At 44.3% G+C, this 25,115-nt stretch overlaps 1 protein-coding gene and 1 pseudogene across 3 annotated transcripts in view; one reads left to right on the top strand and one right to left on the bottom strand.

Annotated features, from left to right (window-relative positions):
* The window catches only part of TRABD (TraB domain containing), a 38,907-nt gene extending 35,370 nt beyond the window's left edge, over nucleotides 1-3,537 (bottom strand). The window contains exon 1 of one of the 2 annotated variants that reach the window (XM_079994368.1): nucleotides 3,307-3,535. The gene's annotated coding sequence lies outside the window, so the exon portion shown is untranslated. Of the gene's footprint in view, nucleotides 1-3,306 lie in introns of both variants that reach the window. The other variant, XM_079994369.1, reaches the window with a different exon arrangement.
* Nucleotides 3,538-8,287: 4,750 nt separating this feature from the next.
* On the top strand, nucleotides 8,288-9,478 carry LOC307225536 (tetraspanin-7 pseudogene; annotated as a pseudogene). The gene has a single exon. The product of its transcript is annotated as a tetraspanin-7 pseudogene (transcript).
* The last annotated feature ends 15,637 nt before the right edge of the window (nucleotides 9,479-25,115 follow it).

Consider the following 25,115-nt stretch of genomic DNA (forward strand, 5'->3'; position numbering starts at 1 on the left):
ACCTAACTGACTATTCAGAAGCTACATATGTTGGGAGGCTGAATTTTTGCAAGCTCAACCGTCTCCTAAACTGGGCTGACCTGCACCTTGCCTTTGGGTGAGGCGATAAAGAGCGGCTTCTAGAACAGGGTTCCCCCAAATTTGGACTACAGTTCCCATCATCCCTGACCACTAGCTAGGGATGATGGGAGTTGTAGTCTAAAAACAGCTGGAGACCCAAGTTTGTGAAACCCTGTTCTAGACTATTCAGCACACCAAGGCTGACATCTAGGTCAGTTTCACTACAGTTGGCATGGTCACCTGAAAGCACCCTGAAGCCTTTGCCAACCCGGGACTCTCCAAATGTTTTGGACTACAACTCCCATCAGCCCCAGTCAGTTGTAGTCCACACTAAACAATCAAGTTCTTACAAATGTGGGGTGGGTATTATGTGGCACCTGCAGTACAGCAAGTTCTGCAAATCTTAAGAGACTGGCATGCGTAGGGTAAATCAATCTTGTAGGTAAACTGGTCCCAAATTGCTAAGGCCTTATATACTGACAGTAACACCTTGAACTTGGCCCAGGAACAAATTCGCAACCAGTGCAAACTCTGACCACATGTGTTATATGCTGACTCCCTCCTATCAGCAATTGTGTTGCAGCATTCTGCAATAACTGCAGCTTCCGCATCAAGCACAAGGGATGCCCCATGCAGAGTGCATTGCAGTAATCCAGTCTTGAAGCAACCAATGCATGTGCTACTGTTGAACCAGTCACAGTTGGTCAAAGGCACTTCTAGCCACTGAGGGTACCTAAGCCTCCAGTGACAGATACAGAAGCAACCCCCCTCCCAAACTGCAAACTTGCTCCTTCAGGGGGAGTGCAACCCCATCCAGGGTAGGCAACGGACCAATTTCTTGGACACAGCAGCTACTCACCCACAGTGCCTCCTTCTTGCCAGGACTGAAGCTCAGCTTGTTTTTCTCCTCCATTTCCCCCCCTGCGTCCAGGCAATGGCCCAGCGATTGTACAGCCTCTCCCGATTCAGATGTTATGGAGAAATCAAGCTGAGTGTCATCAGTATACTGACAGCACCTCGCCCCAAAACTCCTAATGATTGCTCCCAAAGGTTTCATGTCGATATTAACTAGTACTGGAGAGACAGCACTACTCTCTGGACTCGGTCCTGAAGGTAGGATTGGAACCACTGTAATACAATGGCCTCAGTTCCCCACAGCTGGTCCAGGAGGACGCCATGGTCAATGGTACCAAACGCCGCCGAGAGGTCAAGAAGCAGGAGCAAGGTTGCATTCCTTCTGTCCTGCTCTCATCCATCAGGGTGACCAAGGGTGACTCGGTTCCATGGACAGGCCTGAACCCTGGAATGGATCTAAATAATCTGTGTCCTCCAAGAATGCCTGTAGCTACCCCACCATGGTCCTCTCCCCTGCCTTCCCCAAACGGGGTATTGATAACTGGCCAATAGTTGTCCCGATTCAAAGGGTCCAGAGCTGGTTTCTTTAGAAGTGGTCGTACCACTGCCTCTTTCAATGTAGAAGGGATTACCCCTTCAAGCAGTCACGTGTTAGCCAAACTCTGCACCCAACCATATGGTAACAACTTTTACTGATTGCAAGGTATAAGCAAGCTTTTTGGCATAACACAGTACAACTAAGTCAAAACTTAAGAACACATGGGATTGCCTTCAGTCCAACACAGGCTTCCCCAACCTGGTGCCCTCCAGATGTTTTGGACTTCCACCACCCCTGATCATTGGTCATGCTGGCTAGGGCTGGTGGGAGTTGGGGTCCGAAACATGACAGGAAGACTGATCCAGTGAGCCATTTTGAGTTTTGCTTAAATTGCAGGTTTCTGCAACAATTCTGAGCTACCTTACTGCTAAGATAATACAGTGGTAGCTTGGTTTAAGAACAGCTTAGTTTATGAACAACTTGGATTAAGAACGATGCAAACTCGGAAGTAGGTGTTTTGGTTTGTGAACTTTGCCTTGGAAGCAGGACATGTTCTGCTTCCTGTTGAGTGTAAATTAAGTCCCCCGCTGCTATGGGAAAGCACGCCTTGGTTTAAGAACGCTTTGGATTAAGAACAGACTTAAACCAAGGTACCACTGTACTACTATTGTATTTCGCAAATGCCTCAATGTTTGCTCTTACAAAAAACCCAGTAAGAGATCGCACAAAATTTCCCCATTCTATTCCTCCAATAAACCGGATAGTTTTAGATGAATCAAGTCTGCATCATGACAATGGCGGGGCTACTCCACAATTCCAGTATAAATTTATTTCCGAGACAAGCTGTCCACACTGCCTGTATGAGGCCAGATGTTCTCTGTAACACGACATCAGGAATGACACGAAGGGAAATTTACGTTTTCAATTCAAGTGGCTGAAACAATCTCTCCGGTTTTTGTTCAAAATCAACTGCATTTGCAAGGCAGCGTCATCACCAAGTAACACACGTGGCCGAGCAAAGCTAGAAGAATAGTTAATACAGGACGACCTGCGATCTAATCAAACCATGCACATTGTTCTAAAATAAAAGTCCAGAAGCGCTGTGTCCCCAGTTAATTAAGTTCCTCGGGCATGACATACCACTCTCCTAAGTCCCTGGAAAAATAATTTAGAAATAAAATAAAAAAATCGGAGGTGGTGGAGGAAGGGAAGTGGTGGTTGAAGACACATATCCATCAGCTGAGGCCGCATTTTCTCTGCTCTCGCCACAAGTATGACACATACTTTTCAAAGCAGCATTGTTCCAGCTTCTGCCTTCGCTCGCACCAAAAAGCAGGCCCACCCAGGAAAGTTTGCGCGCTTTCCAAGCCAGCGAAAACTTCAAACCTTAGGGGCGAATCTGCAGCCTTCAAAACAGCCTCACGAGGCAACACTTGCTAAGCTGGGGGTGGGGTGGGGCAAAAGGGGGGGGACAAAAGTTAAAAAACGGACAGCGTTTCAAACTCCCAACCCAAAATGAAAAATGCAAACACACACCAAATCCCATTTGCTAGGAGTTCCTCTTGCAAACTCCTACCCTTCCCCTCTTGATTCCTGGCCATTTTGAAGAAAGGAAGGGGAGAAAAAGAGAGGGACTGTTGTTGCTGTCGCTGCTGCTGTTGTCGCCTGACCCCCCCTCGCAGCAGGACTTGGGTCGCGGTGGCACAGCGACAATGAGGCGCGCGCTCCTGGGCGCGCAAGGCGAGGCGAGGCGAGGCAGCCGGGTCTCCTTCCCTGCGCGCGCCCACCCAGCGCAGGAAACGACAAGGGTCTCTCTCTCCCTCCTCACCCCACACTTCGCCCCCCTGACTTACTTGGCAAGCCGAGCCCCCCCTCTCCGTGCAGGGTGCTTTCGGTGGGGCGGAGGGGGGGGGAAAGGAAGCTACCAGCCCGAGCTTGGCGGCGTCGGCGGCGTCTCTTGGAGAGGACCCCCAACTCGCTCCAAGGAGAGCCGAAAGGGAGGCGAGCCCTCCAGGTACTCGCGGCCACATTAGCCTGACAACATGTTGGTATTAGTCATTCATAGAGGGAGGGGAGGAAGGCGGAGAGGGAGGGGTGGGTGGGGGTGGAGGCACCTCCGCGGTGCATTCTGGGAGCTGTAGTTCGGCCTCGCTTCCTGCCCCCGGCCCCGAGGAGGCCAAGGGTGGAGGGAAGGAGAGGCGACTACATCTCCCAAAGTGCGCAGCGGGAAGCGCACGTGCCTTGCCTGTCTTGGACTGAATCGGGAGGGGTGCTTTTTTAGAGATAGATAGATAGATAGATAGATAGATAGATAGATAGATAGATAGATAGATAGATAGATAGTACTTGCAGTTATTATTGTTATTTAACGTCCTTATGATTTTACTTTTAAAACTTTAATAACCTGAAATTTGGCATCCAGTATCAGGAAAACCAGGGACGCAGGTGGCGCTGTGGGTTAAAGCCTCAGCGCCTAGGACTTGCCGATCGAAAGGTCGGCGGTTCGAATCCCTGCGGCGGGGTGCGCTCCCGCTGCTCGGTCCCAGTGCCTGCCAACCTAGCAGTTCGAAAGCACCTCCGGGTGCAAGTAGATAAATAGGGACCGCTTACCAGCGGGAAGGTAAACGGCGTTTCCGTGCGCGGCTCTGGCTCGCCAGAGCAGCGATGTCACGCTGGCCACGTGACCCGGAAGTGTCTCCGGACAGCGCTGGCCCCTGGCCTCTTAAGTGAGATGGGCGCACAACCCCAGAGTCTGTCAAGACTGGCCCGTACGGGCAGGGGTACCTTTACCTTTTTATCAGGAAAACCTGTCACAGGAGAGACACAAAACGCAAACAGAAACTATACTTACTTATTTCCGTTTTATAGACAGGCACGCTGAAAGTACAGGCTGGCTTTTGAGAGGCAAATGGTTTATCTTAAATGGGTCACTAGAGGGAGCTTACATCTTTTTAGTGGTACGCAGGCATAGCATACCTGAATACATTTAATCCTGTAGGCTAACAGCCTAAAATGCTTCCATATATCATTATTATCTTTACCAAGGCCTCCAGAGAACCATAAGATCCTTAGCAACGTACACAGCAGGTAGATAATACAACATTGTGCCCAGCCTTCCCCATTCTGCAAGCCTAAAAAAATAATGGCTTGTCTGAGATCAGATTCCGCCCCCCACCCCCGTATGGAATCATGGATTTATTAATGTGTGTTTTGAGGAAAGCAACACCTACCGCATTTCAAAGCAATGTGTCTGGTATTCGGCATAGGACTCCTAAGTTGGAGAATTTGTTTTGGATTAGATCCAGTTCATCTCTACTAGAGCTAGGGTACCCCAGATTGCAGCACCACACATTTCTGTAATAATAGAGTGCCATTTGCATGCTAATTGGAATATTATAATATTTCCCAGGGGGTATCCAACAAGTATCGGATCCAGTGGCCCTTTTCACCAACAGACTTAAATGCACAATAATCAGCACACACCCCCCCCATCGCACCACTGGTAGTACTAAAAAAAATGAAATACCTGTACTTTTTTTAAAGCTCCCTGGAAAAACTCGGCAATCAGTATTTGAGATCAGCAGTTTGTACTATTCATAGTGAAGGCAATAAATGTGTGTGGCTTAATGATTTACAGGTAATCGTTGCTTTAACCACCCAAATAAAATGTATTTCGCACTCCCTGGTTCCAAGCTGTGGTGTTCCATAGGTCTGATGTAGTTTGCATGAGCACCGGAGACTTGTTTTATTATCAGAAAAACACAAACATAACCTAGGGATGCCAAATAGCACAGAGCAGTCTACATTAGGGAAAAAGCACTCAGCTAGCCCCATGGACTTTGTACTGAAATGAAGATGAAAGAGCCTTCTCCTTTCTGGGAAAAGCCATGCCATGATGGCAGTGCTGCCATGTGAAGACTTCAGTACGTAACATTTATGGTCAGATATAATAAATGGAAAGGGATGCGGGTGGCGCTGTGGGTTAAACCACAGAGTCTAGGGCTTGCTGATCAGAAGGTCGACAGTTCGAATCCCCGCGACGGGGTGAGCTCCCGTTGCTCGGTCCCTGCTCCTGCCCACCTAGCAGTTCGAAAGCACAAAGTGCAAGCAGATAAATAGGTACCGCTCCAGCGGGAAGGTAAACGGCGTTTCCGTGTGCTGCTCTGGTTTGCCAGAAGCGGCTTAGTCATGCTGGCCACATGACCCGGAAGCTGTACGCCGGCTCCCTTGGCCAATAAAGTGAGATGAGTGCTGCAACCCCAGAGTCATCCGCGACTGGACCTAATGGTCAGGGGTCCCTTTACCTTCCATTCAATAATAATAATAATCTCCTTGGTTCAGGGGCCACATAACTCCATACTCTCCTATTTCTCTGATGAAAATAGGGACCTCCTAAGGAAAAGCAGGGGCGCGGGTGGCGCTGTGGGTTAAACCACAGAGCCTAGGACTTGCCGATCAGAAGGTTGGCAGTTCGAATCCCCACAACGGGGTACACCAGCTGCCTCGGCCAGTAAAGTGAGATGAGCGACACAACCCCAGAGTCGGCCACGACTGGACCTAATGGTCAGGGGTCCCTTTAGCCTTTTAAGGAAAAGCAGGACATTCCAGGATCAAATCAGAAACCGGGACAGCTACTGTAAGTTCGGGACTGTCCCTGTAAATTAGGGACACTTGGAGGGTCTGCACTGACCAGATCCAGACCTGCTGAGGTTCAGCAAGGTGGTGGTCTCATACAGTCTTTCTTTGTTGGGCCTTATGTTCCAATTAGCATGCTGCTTTCCCCCCTTTTTTCTTTTTTTGCAGCCTCTCTGAAGAAACAAATAGAAGAAGAAGAAGAAGAAGAAGAAGAGTTTGGATTTGATATCCCGCCTTTCACTCCCTTTAAGGAGTCTCAAAGCGGCTAACATTCTCCTTACCCTTCCTCCCCCACAACAAACACTCTGTGAGGTGAGTGGGGCTGAGAGATTTCAAAGAAGTGTGACCAGCCCAAGGTCACCCAGCAGCTGCATGTGGAGGAGCGGAGACGCGAACCCGGTTCCCCAGATTACGAGACTACCGCTCTTAACCACTACACCACGCTGTTTTTTCCTTGAGCTCCAGGCAGTGGCGTAGCGTGGGTTGTCAGCACCTGGGGCAAGGCAAGTAATTTGCGCCCCCTAACCCGTGGATTTGCGCCCCCTAACCCGTGGATTTGCGCCCCCTAACCCTAACCCCCAGATGTTGCGCCCGGTGTGGCCGGGCCCCCCCTGCACCCCCCACGCTACGCCACTGGCTCCAGGGCAACTGCATAGTCATGAGTATATTTTCTGGAGGGAAACTCAACAGGTATTGGATAACAGCTGTGGAATGAAATAAAAGATTCCCTTTTTTGTGAAGGTTCTTATAATTACTGTCCGGTGCCCATCTCTGTATGCTGATACATGACCAGGAAACATTTGCTATTTGGTGAATGCAATCTGGGATGCCGATATCTTGTGTCCAGGACTAATCTTGCCCTGCCAGCTGCAAAACCCTTTCATTTTATAGCTTGCAACTCCCAAGAAAAGAGCAAGTGATAGATCTGTTATACAGCCCTATTCTCATCATGCCATAAATCTACCAAAGGGAAATCTAAACAGTCTATTTATTTCAGCCTCCTGGAAAGCCGTACTACTTGCTATGCATGAATGGTGGCAGAGCAGTGAAGAAAGGTGGGTGTTTAGATCAGGGATCCTTGTTATCTCAGGGCAGTAACCTGGTTTTTCTGATGTACTTCTCCCCCCTTAGATTAATGCTTGAAATAGTGTAAACTCTGGGAATGGCTGGTTGCAAGACTCTCATTCATCTCCATAATACAGCACAGGAGTCACCAGATGTTCTATATCCGTAAGGATACGATAGCTCCATGGAATTTACATTACGGAGCAAAACAGCTGTACAATATTCTTCCTTCTTCTTTATTTACTTTTCACTCTGACAGTCTTTACCTACATCTGAAAGTTATCAGCACAGTCTATGGCAAGAAGCAACATTCCCCCTTTCAGGAATGGGGAAATCTTTTAACATGAGTGTTTCACCACCGGTTGGGATGCACCGGGAAATCTTGTGATCTTTGGCTAAAATGAAGGTATGTAACATTTATATGTTATCTCTTGAGAGGGGAACGATCAAAGTTGAAGAGCTACCTGCCCGCTTTGCAGGAAAACGAGCTCCCCGTTACTGAGGCTGATTTTCCTCTGTGGCAGTTGAATGAAAAGCAATCTCTGAGCTACAAAAGCTTGCGTGAATTGGGGAACCAGAGCCCATGACGGACAAATTAGCAGCTGACATACCAAGGCGGAGCGTGCAACTGTAGAGGCAAGGACAGTAGTGTCTGGAGTGATTGAGAGACAATTCTGGCAGGAGGCAGTCCTGCTCTCTTCTGGGGTGTCAAAAGCCGCTTTTACTACAACCAGGACAGCAATTTGACCAGAGAGCCTGTCCAACTGGTTTTGCACTGTGCAATCTTCTTTGCATTCTGCGGAATAGGGAGAAAGAGACTGGTATCCTGAGTTCTGACCAGGTGAAGGAGGCAGAGATTTCCAGACATCCCTCTCTGTGAGAGCTGCTCTAGGATCCCTGCAACAACGTCCGCTGGTTGTGGAGCTGCTGAACCCCAAAGAACACCATCCCAGTACTGGTTGTGGAGCTGCCAAACCCCAAAACAACACCATCCCAGTTCTATCGTCTGGCAAGAGCATGCATTCAGCATTTCATACTTGGGGTCCCGAGTGAAGGTGTTCACCATTGCCCAGCTTGCAAGGTGGAGGAGATTAACCAAAACTTCAAGGAAAAACCATCTAAAGGTGGCATCAAGACCAAGTGCCACTTCCTTCCTCCATACCGGTTATAAGTACCTAGGAGATTTTACCTTCCATCGCCAGAAAGGTACCATGGCTGTGCTCAAGCTTTTCCTCATGGCTTTCAGCTTTGTCTTCTGGGCAGCGGGGCTCACCATGGTTACCCTTGGCATTTGGGCCAAGATTTCCCTGGGCACCTACTTGGTGCTCTCCACCAACCAATACCCAAACACCTCCTTCATTTTGTTGGCGACCGGCGCAGCTGTCATCGTGTGGGGCTTCCTGGGCTGCTTCAGCGCCGCCACCGAACACCGATGCCTGCTGCGCACTTACGGGAGCTTTCAGCTGGCAGTGCTGGCCGCCGGCTTAGCGGCGGGCCTCTCCAGCTTGTTCTACCGCAAGGATATCGCCGAAGGCTTCCAGAACGGCCTCCGCGAAGCCATACGCTCCTACGCAGAGGACGAGGAGAAGGCCGAGGCTCTGGATTCCATCCAGCGCACCCTGGACTGCTGCGGGGTGGAAAGCTACCGCGACTGGTTTTCCTCGCCGTGGTCTATGGAGCAACAGGCACCCAATGGCTCTGTGCCCTCGAGCTGCTGCAGGGCACCCAAAAGGTGCCTGCACAGCCCTCTCCCTTTCGGTGCCCGGGGAATTTACCGCGACGGGTGCTACAGCAAGGTCTACAATTTCGTCAGCGACAACATGTTCTACATTGCCACGGCGGCCCTTGGGCTGGCACTCATGCAGGTGGTGGGCATCATCCTGGCTTGCCTGCTGGCTGCTCGGGTCCCGCCCCACGCTCAGCCACCCGGAGGCACCACCCCACACTGAATATGGCTTGTAGCTCACTCGGACGCAGCACTGAGACTGTGGAAGGTACTGTAGCCTCACCACAAAGCCTCCAACCACACTCTCTGCATGCATTGCCACGGCACCTCAATGATCTTTCCCCCCCAAATTTATTTGATTAAATTTCCAGAAATCCCACATACAATTCCAATACAGTGGTACCTCTGGTTGCAAAGCGCCATATCTGCGCAGGTGCGCGGCACGATTTAGCGCTTCTGCGCATGCGCGAGCGGCGAAACCCGGAAGTAACCCTTTCCAGTACTTCCGGGTCACTGCGGGACGCAACCTGAAAAAACGTATCATGAAGCAAACGTAACATGAGGTATGACTGTACATTAAAAAAATCCCAACTTCTATATTATTGACTTCCCATCCCATTGTCCATGATGTTTTCCTTGACGTCCCTGCTTGCTGAACCCTGTCCCCCCCATTTTACATCATAATCATAGCACAAGAGTCTCTAATTCTTTCTGTTGCTCATCATCCTAATCCTGCTCGTGGAGTCTTCATATTTTCATATTTCTTCAAATAATCCGAAAAGGGCTTCCATTCTTCAAAAAAGACAATCATCATTAAATTCTCTTATTTTAGCTGTTAGCTTTGCTGGATCGACGTGGTCCATTACTTTGCTTATCCATTCTTCTTTAGTGGGAACTTCTTCATTTTCCTATCTCTGAGCATAAAGGAACCTAGCTGCTGTGGTTGCATACATAAACAAATTAACCATCTTTCTGGCATGGCACCTCATTATCTTTGCAATTGGTTCCCCCTGTAACCCCCACCTAATTCTCCTTCTACCTACCATCAGTGATACTGTGCCAGGGAACCCGGCTAAATCTGCCCCTTTTTATCTCTCTCTTTTTCTGCAAGATGGGCCAATTCCTAATTTTGTTCCTGAAATATTTCTCCATCCAACCACACCGAACCCCTTCAATGCCTTCAGAGGACACGAACGGCAGCAACTGCTTTCATTCTGCCCAACTTTATTTTGTCCACTTTACAAATCTGCTCCCAGCTTTGGTGCTTCTTTATATACAATGGTGGGAAGAAAAGCAAACTCATAAATTTTCCTTGGCCCAAGACATTTGCCATAAATTTTCACCGTGTTTTGAGTCATGGCAGGAAAATGGGAGGGAATGGATCAAACATCGAGGGGAAGACAGAGATCTGAACAGTTACTGACGGGAAGAAAGCTTTCCTTTGGGAGGGCAAATGAAAATTGAAGGTCAGAAAGGAAGAGAACTCTTGAGAACGAAGGGGCGGAGAGGGCAGAACTTTGAGCTCTCTGTTATTCAATCACGCAAGACCGGATGAGGTGAGATGCATTTCTTTGCAATGTAAAATGGTGTTGATGTTTTCTGAAAGGGGCTTATCTTAGAAAAATAATACTCAAGTCCAATTTTCAAAGGGTGAAAATAATCTCAAAGGGCCCTTTGTGTATAATAGAAAAAGTTAATTCCTGGCAAAATACATGACAATCCCAGTGGCCAATGGGTGTGTTTCTCTCCAAACTGCAGCCAGGAAAACTTGCCTTGAATGCAATTTCTAAACCTTTGTGTTGTGTTGTTTTTGTATATGATGCTTCCTCCACACACACCTGTGGTGTTCTGCATCTTTGTGTTGTTCTAGTGAAAACCATAGAGTCATCATCAGAATGATGCACAGTTGCAGATTTGTTTTTAAAAAACAATTTTTTTCCAAAGGTGTGCTTGATAATCATTCGATTCAGCGTCCACTTGCATCAAAACATTAGGAGTTGAATCGTATTTCAGCCCAGGAAATGAGAAAAATGCTGTTGATTTTAATCTGGAAAAGACAAAGAGTGAATTTATGTAAATCAAATCCATAAAACAAGAATTTTAAAAGTTGGCTGGCCGGGAGATGGGAATGTTACATAGAAGATCCTTCAGAATTTCTAAGCAGGAGAGATTTGGATGTCCCCCCCCCCCCGCCCCCGTTAATCTTATCATTTCATCTACCATTACGCAGCCACTTTTCCATCAGATGAGCTATCATATAAAATCTGCCGGCTGGAAGAAAGAAGTGGTGCTATTATCATATTTATAGTTTTGTTGGCTGAAATAGTGAACGAGAGTCAATAGCTGCATGCTCATCTTTCTATTTGATAAGCCCGGGGACCAGAGTAGAGGTTTTCCATGGGATGCTTGGATAAACTGTTTAACCATCAAAGCCCTTGGGCAAAGTCTTAGACCAGTGGTGTCCAAACTTTTTTCAAAGAGGGCCAGATTTGATGAAGTGAAGGGCTGTGAGGGCCAGCCAAAAGGCCGACCAAAGTTGTTAACCATTTTAGGATTCTACCCCAAAGGTTTTTTTTAAGATTGAAGAATTTTACCTCAGGAAATAAACTGCCACAGTGGCCAGATTAAGCTGACCGGCAGCTCGGATTAAGCCCCCAAAACAGACTTTGGACATGCTTGTCTTAGACTCTTCATGTGTAAAACAAAACAAAACCCTCTCTGTCTGTTCAGCAAGAGGTTAATCAACTCAAGCTTGAAAGGGGAGCTTTAGGAAAGGGAAAAAAGATATCCAATTGTGCAAAGGAGCCAAGCCACACGAGGCAATGGCAGTTGATAAAGGTTCAGGCAACATGCTTAAGTGCAGATTGTTAAGGGTGCTGGGAATTGTAGCTCAGCGAGGGGCAAACTACAGTTCTCGGGATTCTTTGGGGAAAGCTATGTACTTCAAATGTATGGTATGTATACAGCCTAAGTCCCAGGGTTTTTTGAGTAGGCACGTACGGGATTGCAGTGCGCAGAATACTGCAGTTTGTGCATTGTTGGAATGAAATGTGCTAAGGCCAGTCAGGAATAGGGATCTGTAGCATTTCAGTTCCCTGGGGCAATTTAAAAATAGCAGGAAAATAATTCAGACTGTCTAATGCCAATTGCCAGCTTTGATAACTGACAATTGAGTAAGCTGTTCTTTGAATAAATTGATGCATCTATGGGAAATTTGAATAATGCCATTTGTCGGTTTTGATAACTGACGATTAAATAAATTGTCATTTCAATAAACTGGAAATTTGAAGAAATTGATGTATCTACTTCACCAGTTTCACTTTGAAACTGTACGATGAAACTCATAGCAATGGACCCCTCACCTTGCCCTGGAGAAGAAATATTTTCGGAGAGAGTTCTGACTGAACAATTAAACGCCCTTTAAAAAAAAATGCTAAATCCCTACATATAAATGATTATGTGTTGTGTCTGGCTAAGGCATACCCAATAGACTCACTGACATCCATGGGCTTAAAGTTAGTCATGGCTGACTTTATTTACTGGGTTTACTCTGAGTATGACATAGTCAGATACAACTCTATAATATGATATGTAAGATATGTCATCATTCCCAAATAATGCTTTGATAAGGAACTTGGAGGGGAATCACATTGCTCTAGAAATAGACCAAAGAAGTCATTTCAATTGCTTTCTCTTCATAAAATGCCCATTTTCTACCTAAATTATATCTCAGGTTATAACTTAAATGTTTTTCTAACAATGCAGTCCTATGCATGCTGTCTCTGGAGTAAGCCCAGAGTTTACTGGACTTATTTCCGGATAAGTGCACACAGGATTACAACCTAAGCAAGCCCTATGCGCCAACTGAACCTGAAAAATTATTGAATTATTAGCACTGATGCCGCAACTATTCCAGCTTCAAGTTCCTATGGCTCTTACGTACATTATTTCAAAATGTGATTCACACGTGTAAGCACTTTGCAAATAATTTGTCCCTATTCTTTCCTGTGTGACATCTAATATTTTATCTATTAGTACGCCAGACAGGAGCAGACATTATCACAGTTTCCATAGACAAACTTAGGATTTAAAAGTCCACTTACTGTACTAGAATAAAAAGATCTGTCTTCTCGTCAGTTTTCTGTTCTCAGAGTGTTCCCTATTATGTCTTCTGAGCCTATCAGGGCCCAATAACACTTTTGCTGTCCTCCATGTTCCCTGTGATGAAGTACCCATTATAGTAATTTGTCTCATGGAAGCTCTTTGGGAGCCAGTTTGACGTTATTGGCTGCCATCTCAAAGACTTCAAGTATACAAATTCTCCGCAGCTGAATCTCAAAAGATAAACCTGTGTGCAGGAGGGAGCCATTTGCAAAGATTGGGCTTTCCTTTTCCATAGCTGATTATGGGATCATTTCAGAGATGATCATGGGAAAGTCCTCAGCATCGCGGAACATGTCATCTGTAGAGAAAAAGTCACAGGGTGAATATCCCGGCTGAAAACATAACATCTGAATAAGATCTTGATATTTAGGGAAAAGGAGGAGGGGGCTTTTTATTGGTGCATATTTCGTTACTTAGAGGTACTGTTTTTCTTAAAATTTTATAAAATTATAGCATGGGGTCAATTGGAAATATTTTCTTGGAAAAGCTGATATTCTGTGCCTGACTCTAGTGTAATTTTCCAAACGGTGCAATATTCAGAGAGCAAAGAACCATTCTGTACTTCTGTTCATTAATCAGAGGGTCATTAGTTAACTAGACATCACTAGTTTGTCTTCATAATTTTAGGGTAACTAGCTATTAGCTGACAATTTGTAAATTCCAATACAACGTGCAATGCCACTATGACCGTAATGTATGAATGTATTCAAGTGCACCTCTGTTGAATATGAGGAATATTACTATTTTTAAATCATAACGAATTAAATGACAGATAATTATGTTTTTACTTCTTAATTTACAAAGTATGATAAAGAGGGTGAGCAAAATGCAGCCCAAAGTACAACAGGAACACAGAAGCAGATCTATGTACAGTATTTTAATTTTAATTTATTTCATGTCCTGTTTTATCCCGAACACTCAAGACAGGCTGCAACATTTTAAAAACCCAAGTGTTCTCTGAAGGAACAGACTTCCTCAAACCAGTGCCCTCTAAAAATTGTTGGACTATGTACATCTCTCATTTACTCTAGGCCAGCATAGCCAACTATAGATTATACGGTAAAATACATAGTTATCCTGAAGAAGCTGAGTTATTTTTTGTGTGGTTTGGATCTATATTACATATGATTATGCAACAAAAGTTCAAATATAACTTCTGACTGTCAACATCACACATATATATATCTATACTTAAAATGTATGTAACATAGGCATGAGTCAAAGTGATGGTATATAGGACTTTGGAATGACTACTTCCCAAAGGATAACTGCATTGACATTTCTGTTTCTCTGTCTTTGGATATTTTGTCTTCAAACGCAGCAAATAATCAAATGCACATTCTTAAAAAATGAAATAAATCAATGGCTGGATCAAGGAAATACGCTGAACATGTGAAGATGTCTTTGTGCATGGAAAATGCATGCTAAGGGCCATGTTCCACTGCCTATTTATAAATGACTAAATGAGCCACAAATATTTTGTTCTTCCCAGACATTGCATTGGTGAGCCTTGTATGTTCATCCACAACTTTATACAGAACTGTGCACTAATCACATGTTTCACTGTGGAGTACACACATAACTGTTGCTTGGGTGATGTCTATTGCAATATTTCTTATTGATAACTAGTAAATATCTACACATTTTGAAACTTTGTATGCTAAGTTTGTCGCCACAGTCTTCCTGATATATGAGCCAATAAAGCTTTGAAATCACAAATGTCACCTGTCCAGTTTACTTGACTTTGTATTCCTTGGCAAAAACTACCGTGAACACCAAGGTTCTAGGCTCCTAGAGCTTCCACAAAGAGGAAAATAGGATAATATATCCAGAGGAACCTCAAATGTCTGGAGCAGTTCTGGGAGACGGAAGCACACAGGAACGCCTTGCATGAATGGGACTACTTTTGGGCTTGCTGATCGGAAGATCGGCGGTTTGAATCCCTGCGACGGGGTGAGCTCCCACTGCTCTGTCCCAGCTCCTGCCAACCTAGCAGTTCGAAAGCATGCCAGTGCAAGTAAATAAATAAATAGGTACCACTGCAGTGGGAAGGTAAACGGCGTTTCCGTGCACTCTGGCACTCGTCATGGTCCTCCATGCGTCAGAAGCAGAAAACTTTCTGACCCGGAAAAGTATCTGTGGACAAATGCCGGCTCCCTTGGCCTGAAAGCGAGATAAGCGCTGCAACCCTAGAGTCGCCTTTGACTGGACTTAACTGTCCAGGGGTCCTTTACCTTGTTATGTACTGAAGTTCTCACCCTGGGCTAGCAGGGGGATACTGTAGATAGTTTTCACTCAGGTCCACATATGCAAATAAGGGATTGAAAGTGACCTTCAGTGATTGCATAGTTACAGAAAATGGTTACTGTTGCGTTCTGTTGTTGTTTAGTCGTTTAGTCGTGTCCGACTCTTCGTGACCCCATGGACCAGAGCACGCCAGGCCCTCCTGTCTTCCACTGCCTCCCGCAGTTTGGTCAGACTCATGTTTGTAGCTTTGAAGACACTATCCAACCATCTCGTCCTCTGTTGTCCCCTTCTCCTTGTGCCCTCCATCTTTCCCAACATCAGGGTCTTTTCCAGGGAGTCTTCTCTTCTCATGAGGTGGCCAAAGTATTGGAGCCTCAGCTTCACGATCTGTCCTTCCAGTGAGCACTCAGGGCTGATTTCCTTAAGAATGGATCGGTTTGTTCTTCTTGCAGTCCATGGGACTCTCAAGAGTCTCCTCCAGACCATAATTCAAAGGAATCAATTCTTCGGCGATCTGCCTTCTTTATGGTCCAGCTCTCGCTTGGAGCTCTATATAAGCAGGCTGGCTGAACCCTTCAGTTCAGTTCTGTTCTGGCCTGTGAATAAACAAGAGCTGTTTGAAGAATCGCTGTGTCGTCTGATATGTTCACCCACAACTTAACATACCTTTTACCTTTTTGTTGGATACCAGGGACCCATGAGGCAAGGAGAAGTGACTGCCTCAGGTGGGAAGATCCACAGGGGCAGCAGATCTGGCCTCCAAGGAAGGTACCATCTGCCGCCGCTGCCACTGTGGCAAGTATGCTGTGGCAAACCCCTTGGAGGCCAGATCTGCCACCTCCTCGGCAGCCCCCCCCACAAATGCCGCCTCTACAGTGGCGTCTTAGCGAATAAGAAGCCCTGCTGGCCTCCTCCTACCCCTAGGAAGTAACTGGGAGGGGCTGCCCTGGGGTTCAGACCAGGTCTGTTTCCCTCCGATGACAACCCAAGATTCCCACTTCAACTGTCAGGGAAGGTCGATTTGATTCCCACCCCTTTATTCCCAATGTAGATCTTTATTCCCCACTTCTTTGTGATGTAGATCTTCATTTCTCCGCTTTTTCCCTGGCGGGGCGGGCGCCATTTTGTGGTTCGCCTCTGGTGTCAAAATGTCTTGGGCTGGCCCTGTTCGATACGAAACCATAGCTGTCAACTTTTCCCTTTTCTCGCGAGGAATCCTATTCGGAATAAGGGAACTTCCCTTTAAAAAAGGGAAATGTTGACAGCTATGTACGAAACCCCCAGTTTTTCTGTATGATTTTTTCCCCTGGCTGCTGCCATCATTGTGAATACGAGCAATTCCTTATACAACAAAATTTCATTTCAGCAAAGAAAAGCAGTAATGCAAATAGGAGGAATACAACACCAATGCTTGCCAATTATTTTACTACATTCTGAAAACATTTTCATCCAAAGCATATGATAAAATGTTCCTAACGCCTCAGAGCCTCTCTGCCACTTTGCAGCTGGTATTACTATAAATATGTTTTTATGTTAATGGGGAGAAAGACCATCTACACAGGATTTTATTGCATTTCATCCGTGCCAGAACTGAACCTTGTTTTCTTTCCGACCGCGAACGTAGCAGAACAACAGGAGAGCAGTCATAGGGTGAGGAGGACTGAGAAGAGGAGAAATTTTGCCTTTTCCCTCAGCCACTTCTCTATGAGAAAGAATATGGATGAGGGGTAGCTTTGAATACAGATGGCCCCAGGTGCCACAGGGAGTGGTCCAGTGTCAAGTCCCAGGGAGTTCCAACTTCCCTGCCACTTGTCCTGGATCTTCCTGTTCTCCCCCCCCCCCCCCAATAATATTTATTAAGTTTCGTACAAATACAACACATACTATCAAACCAATGAAACAAAAAGAAAAGAATAAGAAAAAAGAATTAAAACAAATATGGCAAATAATAACCAAAAATATAACCACATACACATAGACAATAAACGTTAATTGATTAGTTAAACTTCCACCTTATAAACATATTGCTTGACTTCTTCTAATCTCTTCCATCTGAATTTCCTTGTAACTAAATGTAGCAGTTTTCCAATATCATTATTCAAAAAAACCCCCACAATATTCTGACTATAATCAAATTTCTATGTCTCCTTTAATTATTTTAATCCTAGGCCTATTTAGTACTTTCAAGTAACTACTACTCTTTAATATTACAATATTTATTCAAATAGTCTTTAAATTTCTTCCAATCTTCTTGGTATTCCTCTTCTTTCTGGTCGCGGATTCTCCCAATGAGATCAGCCAGCTCCATAAACTCCATCATCTTCATCTGCCATTCTTCCGCAGTTGGTAATTCTTGTGTTTTCCATTTTTTAGCTATTAAAATTCGTGCAGCAGTTGTGGCATACAAAAATACCTTTACATCTTTCTTGGGCAGTTCAGGACCTAATATTCCAAGGAGAATGGATCTTCCTGTTCTTAGTGTACATCATTCCTCTTCGCCTCTTGCTTCCTCATAGCATGTGACGGTCACTTAGTGCCAGGGTGGATTTGATTTAAATCAAATCAATTTAAATCACTAGTCATAAGACTTGATTTAAATCGCTAGTGAGTAAGAATTGATTTAAGTCATTTTTATTTTTTTACAGAAAGACTCATTCTTGCTGGTATAATCTCAATCTTTACAACCAGATGAAGGTTTCATTTTTGGAATAATAAATTTTTCAGAGTAGTATTCACAGTTATAGCAAAAATTACTGATTTGATTATAATATTAGAAATACACAGACAGATAATTATGAAATTATTGTGAGGTTTAATAAGTTAACTTTTTATATTTGGACAACTTTTCTGCTGTACTTTATTGGAAGGAGAAAAATAACCTTTCCTTAATAACAGTTTAAACAATTTATTTAACTAAAACAATAACATTATGGCATATGGATCCATGTTTGTTAACTGATATGGTTAAACGGTTAACCCCCCCAAAAAAAAACTTAGACTGAGTTTTAGCACACATGAAAAACTTAAAACAAATCCTTATTTCCTGATGAATAGCTTTTGGGCTATAATGTCACTTAAATAGAAAACTATCTTTAGAAAGATTTTCCCTCCAAAAGCATTTTATTTTAAAAATCCAATTTAAATTTAAAAAATCTGATTTAAATAAAAAAGAATCTGATTTTTTTTTTAAATCATTGATTTTATCCACCCTGTTCAGGGCAGATGGTTCTTCGACTTGAAGATGAGAAGTGTTGCGCCAAGTTATGCATACCTCAGGATTTAAAATGTGATGCTTGGGTTTTCCACCCTTTTTGAATTTAAATCAGGTATACATTTCCAGCCACAGTCTCTCAAGATACTTTTGCCTGCTAAGATTAAAGTCTCTTCAGAGCAGGGGTCAGCAAACTTTTTCAGCCGTGGGCAGGTCCACCGTCCCTCAAGCCATGTGGTGGGCCGGACTATATTTTGGGGGAAAAATATGAACCAATTCCTATGCCCCACGAATAACCCAGAGATGCATTTTAAATAAAAGGGCACATTCTACTCATGTAAAAACATGCTGATTCCCGGACTGTCTGCGGGCCGGATTTAGAAGGCGAATGGGCCGCATCCGGCGCACGGGCCTTAGGTTGCCTACCCCTGCTTTAGAGTCTTTCCCCACTTGCTAATGGATATTCAGACAAATAAACAGACACAGCTATAAACTCTTTGTTTCCCAGTGGAGATTCTCTGTCTGCCTCATGACCTTTCTAAGGCAGTCCATCAAACTGTCGATTCTGCCAGTACAATGCTTGCAAAAGTTCACAGTCTTGGCGTCGCCCTTCTTGCTATGCCGACAAGCGTTCAGGTCCATATATCTAACTTGGAAGGTAAAGTCAGGCCAGGCAACATATTGAATAACGATCCGTAAATTAAATGGAGGCTTAATTCATTACCAGTCTCTCAGAATTACTTTCTGCTGCCTAACAACTATGACCTCCTTCCTTTCTGCATGAGAACTTAAGCAGCCCTTCAGATGTTGTTTGCAAGAAATGCTAAAATTGTAATTTCCCAGTTAACACACCGCAACCGGATTGTGGTTTAAGCACAAGGGAGAGAAAGCAGGAATGGTAAGGGAGGGAGATCTGTTGGACAGTGACGGAAGTTAGCAGTTAGAAAGCTTTTAAAACCATGGCAAAGTCTTGCATTGGCCATGTTTGATGCTGTAACAGGAACATCAGAATGAAGAGTAGGTAACCAAAATGTGTTGACCTGTAGTGCAAATATTGGTTAAATATTTTAAAGTACATTATTTAGCAAAATAAAAATAAAAATGTCCAATTTAGCTGATGTACAGTTATTTCCTTTTAAATCAAAGTTTCCAGACGCCATCTTGGGTTAACTGATTTTGAGACTTTTGAGTACAGCTATAGCTGAAGCCTTTAGGTGATTTACTAACAGAGGCGGAATCTACACACAAATAAAAAAAACGCTGTGAAAATGCTTTAAAAAAAAAAGTTTTGAAAAATACATTGAATTTTGCATAGCTCACTTTCGCCATCTAGTGTCACATTTGCATATTGCACTTCACAACACATTTTAAATGTTTTATTTGCAGCTGTGTAGCTGAGTCCAGAGTAGAAGTAGAAGTTTATTCACTCACAGAGCCTTCATCTTAAAAGAATATTCAATTCTAGTAACCATGCAGGCATGAAAAATGTTTGCTGATAAAGCAGGATATCAAATCCAAACTCTTCTTCTTCTTCCCACTTCCAGTTTATTTCTAGAAGAAATCCATGTTTACCTTTTTATATATATAAAAAACCCAACAACCACAAATAAAGTCGAACCTATTTTAACATCTGACTATCCGAATCCACCTGTTTTGAAACTATTTAAATCCATTACATAAAATCATCTTCAACCACATCAAGCAATTAAGTTTGTTTTACTCTGCAGGAACACCAACAAAGGAAGAACTAATTGTTAGAAAGCAACAGAGACCAAATTTGGCCCTTTCCCAATGACAGACTCCCATATAGTAAGCAGAGGGGGAAGGAGATTGGGTCTTCCCCAATCTACATAAACGCTGCTGCTGATAGGCAGCTGGTACAATACTGCTTTAAATGCACAGGGAATAAATTTGGAGCTGTCTACACCTTTGGTCGTGTTGCTGTTATAGGAGAGTGAGTGTGGTTCTCCCCTTCCACACTAATGGTGAGTTGTATCCAAATTAAGAAAACATCTGTGGCTAAGGTCACATTCTTGGTCCTCCAGCCAGGAAACAGTGGAGTTAAGAGCATGCACACATAAGATCAGGGGTCAGCAAACTTACCGCGCCTCAGACCAGTGTCTCCAGCGCCCATCGCGCAGCGGGCCAGAGGGTGGGGGAGCACGTGCCCATACGTGTGCGCACACACTATTTCCGGTGCACTTCCGGGTCGGAAAAGCACCGGAAATAGCTTGTGCGCATGTGCACAGGCCTCCTCCGACCCAGATGTGCACCGGAAATAACGCTTGTGCAAATAACACTTGCGCATGCGCACAAGCTATTTCTGGTGCTCCTCCGACCCAGAGGTGGGCAGCCAGTAAGAGCGGGCGGCAGCAGTGGGCAGCGGGGGTCGTCTCAGGCAGGATAAACGAGTCCCTCAGGCCTTATCCGGCCCATGGGCCTTAGTTTGGGGACCCCTGCATAAGATCTTTCATTTAAAAAAAAAAGAAGAATTCTAACCTTGTGGGAGTACAGAAGATTAGAAGAGGAGTCATAAGAAGAGAGACATGTGCCGCCATGCAGGTGGGACTTTGGTTTTTCAAATTACAGAGGCCAAAATTCGGCATTCACCAGCTCTCGTCTTCCATTTTGCGGCACCCCCAAGGGTCAATGCACTTGACCACCATATCATGCTCTTCCTTTCTTTTCCTTTTTAAAAAGATAAAAGTACTCCTGAACATTAGGTCCAGTTGTGGACGACTCTGGGGTTGCATGCTCATCTCGCTCTATAGGCCGAGGGAGCTGGCGTTTGTCCACAGACAGTTTCTGGGTCATGTGGAAACACCGTTTACCTTCCTGCTGAAGCGGTACCTATTTATCTACTTGCACTTTGATGTGCTTTTGAACTCCTAGGTGGGCAGGAGCAGGGACCAAGAAATGGGAGTTCACCCCATTGCGGGGACTCGAACCGCCAACCTTCTGATTGGCAAGCCTTAGGCTCAGTGGTTTAGACCACAGCACCACCCACATATAGCTTAAACCAGCGAAGGTAAAACGTTGGTCTTTGTTTCCTTAAACCGTTGTTTCTCTAAACCTTTCCAGCAAATTCCCCTCTTGGAAAAACGGCTTTGCTTTCCCTCGTTCTTTGCAATGTTTCACTTGCTCCTCATTTTATTTCAAATTTTTTCATCAATCTTAACAGCAGCAGCTTCATTTTATCATGCAAACTGCTCTGCTGACGAACATGCCTATTTATTTATTTTCAGATGACGACTGCCTTGCTTGCAACTTATTTTAAATTTTATTACCGTCACACTGCTTTCCCTGCACTTTTAATTATAAGATTGCAGAACTGGCAAAATACAGCCAGCCAGAGTGTTGTTCATCATTCATGAAGCAATTGCATTATTTTATTTCCCGCTTCACTTGCCTTATGGATCATTTGTACCTGATGCTTAAGTACATGCCTTCATAGTTTTTCTGCCCTGCCTTGTGCTGCTCTGCTATAGGAACCATAAACCCTCTTTTAATTTCAAATTGATTTTGCTAAAGGTTTAACGTGAGAGCTGGTGTGGTGCAATTACAGTGGTGCCCCGCAAGACGAACGCCTCGCAAGACGGAAAACCCGCTAGACGAAAGGGTTTTCCGTTTTGGAGGTGCTTCGCACAACGAATTTCCCTATGGGCTTGCTTCGCAAGACGAAATGTCTTGCGAGTTTTTCCGAGTTTTTCCCCCTTCCCCCCTTTTTCTAAGCCGCTAAGCCGCTTATCAGCTGATCCACTAAGCCGCTAAGCCCCTAAAAGCCGCTAAGCCGCTAATAGCACTAATCCGCTAAGCCGTCAATGGGCTTGCTTTGCAAGACGAAAAAACCGCTAGACGAAGAGAATCGCGGAACGGATTCTTTTCGTCTTGCGAGGCACCGCTGTATTAGAACTCAGGTTCAAATCCTCCCATAGTCGCAAAGCTTACTGCTGACCATGGGCTACTCAGGTTGCATAAAATCCAAGTTCTCAGGCTTGCGCATGCAATCTCAGGCATCAGTGCACTCCCAACACTGGTGTTTGGAGTACACACGATATAGGTAAAACAAGGTAAAACGGTAAAGGACCCCTGGACGGTTAAGTCCAAGCAAAGGTGACTATGGGGTTGCGGCGCTCATCTCGCTTTCAGGCCAAGGGAGCTGGCATTTGTCCAAAGACAGCTTTCTGGGTCATGTGGCCAGCAGGACTAAACCGCTTCTGGCACAACAGAACACCATGACAGAAACCAAAAGGCACAGGAATGCCCTTTACCTTCTCGCCACAGCGGTACCTATTTATCTACTTGCACTGGTGTGATTTTGAACTGCTGGGTAGGCAGGAGCTGGGACAGAGCAATGGGAGCTCACCCGTTGTGCAGATTTGAACCGCCAACTTTCTGATCGGCAAGCCCAAGGGAGCCAACATTTGTCCACAGACAGCTAAACTGCTTCTGGCACAACGGAACAACCAGAGTGCACAGAAATGCCATTTACATGATGCGAGCCACAAACCATAGGTATCCTGTAGTTTCTTGAGAAATACTGCCATATGGTGTGTTTTCCTTCAAATCTGCTTCCATCCAACTTGAAAACATATGCCACAGTTAAACTGAGTTGTGTACATTTGAGATAGCCATAACACATATTTATTTATATGCTGATCAGGCAGACTTACAACAAGTATGCAATCCATTATCCCATACAAGGGCATCCACAGGAATCTTTCCTAGGTGCAGGCAAAGTGAATTTTACGTACATACATACGGAACTAGTATCAGAGAACAGGTATACCATTTCTGGTAGATCTGGTGACTGTGTGTTGGCGAGGCCTTAGTAGACTTGGCCTCTGATTTTGTTCCAGTTGAACCCCTCCATTGCTTCACAATGGGTAACCTTCCTGCATATCTGTTGGTGGACCTGGCATTCGGACAAAATCTTTCCACTCACCACTGAAACCTTCCATTCTTTCCCTGTCTTCCTTCACCTTCTTTAGCCCTCATTTCACCGCACTGCCCACCTCAGTCCAGATCACAGCATCCGGCCCTCCATGTTTGCCTAAAAACAACACCTTTTACCACATGTGGTGGACGTGCCCCAAGGTAAAAGACTTCTGAAAAAGGATTTATAATGAATTGAAAAACATGTTTATTAAGAAACAAGAAGCCTTTTTACTTGGTATAGTGGGGGGTGAAATCCCCCCAAAGGATGTTACCTTTTTTTTGTATGCCACAACAGCTGCGAGAATATTACTAGTGAAGAATTGGAAGAAATGAGATTTACTGACTATCAAAGAATGGCAAATGAAGATGATGGACTATATGGAACTTGCCGAACTGACTGGGAGACGAAGAGACGGTGGAAGAAGATTGTAAGAAGTTTAAGGAATATTTGAAAAAATATGTTAAATTTTAGAATAGCTTTGGAAGTGGATATAGGCTGTAGGGTTAGAAGTAGAAGATAGTGTATATTAAAATAGTATTATTTGTAAGTGATAAAATGTGAAGATTTTTATGGTAAAAGTAAGCGTGATTTAAAAAATGGTTAGAAATTATGATATATGTAAACTGCTAAAGATGAGGTAAAATGAAAATCAGATAAGGGGGACTTGGGGAAGCGCACCTAACAATGTTTAGAAAAAATAAGGATAAGACAAGAATTTGTTTGTATTGTTTGTTTTTCTGTTTGTGTTGTTTATTTGTGTTATAAAATGATTTTTTAAAAAAAAAATAAAAAAAATAAAAACAAAAACGACACCTCCGTCTCAAAAAGGTTACCTGCACTTCACTTCAGGGGTTGTAAAAATAAATAAAAAAATGACAACACTCAAGGCAACTGTGCTTCCTTTGCTGTGATTTCTTTAGCTTCCTTGGGACATGGCCTCCATTCTGTGCAATAAGAAGTCTTTTTAAACAGATCTGTTAAACTGTTTGGTGGATGCTGGAGCGGCGGTGACAAAAACATCACAAATACCAACCCGTCCTGTTGTGAAAACGATTATTATAAGCTCTCCTCTTCACACATGAATGAAACAAGTGTTTGCTTTTGTTCTTTACGATAAGCTGCTGCCCAGAGCTTTAAAGGTCGTATTGCAGCACCGTCCTCATTAAACAATGTGCCTTTTCTATGAGATTAGCCCGTGCTGTGAATCGCTTTATCCTCCAGGAGTCCAAATGTTTTTCCTAGTCAGGAAGTTGGTGTTCTGAGCTGGAAAATGCTGACTGTCGTGCTGGTGGCTTTTGAAACTAAGGACTTTTAAAAGCACCATGAGAATGGGGTGTTGGATATATGCTTGCAGATTCATGAAGATATATGCTTGCAGATTCATCTTTTTCCATTACTTCTTCTGAAGCCTGTTGTCAGACTGAGACCTCATTCCGAAACAGATGTGACAGCAAAACTGAAACACTAAATGTGAAGAGACTTGCCACATGAAGATAAGATGAACACACTCTTTAACAGCAATCTCAGCCAAAGAGTGTCAACAAGAGTTTGGTCTGAATGTTATCATATGTGGTGGGATTGTAAAAAGGTAAAAACCTATTGGGAAATGATATACAATGAATTGAAGAAAATGTTGAAAATAACTTTTGTAAAAAAAGCCAGAAGTCTTCTTGCT

Source organism: Podarcis cretensis (genome assembly GCF_951804945.1).
Source record: "Podarcis cretensis genome assembly, chromosome: 10".
Lineage (NCBI taxonomy): Eukaryota > Metazoa > Chordata > Lepidosauria > Squamata > Lacertidae > Podarcis > Podarcis cretensis.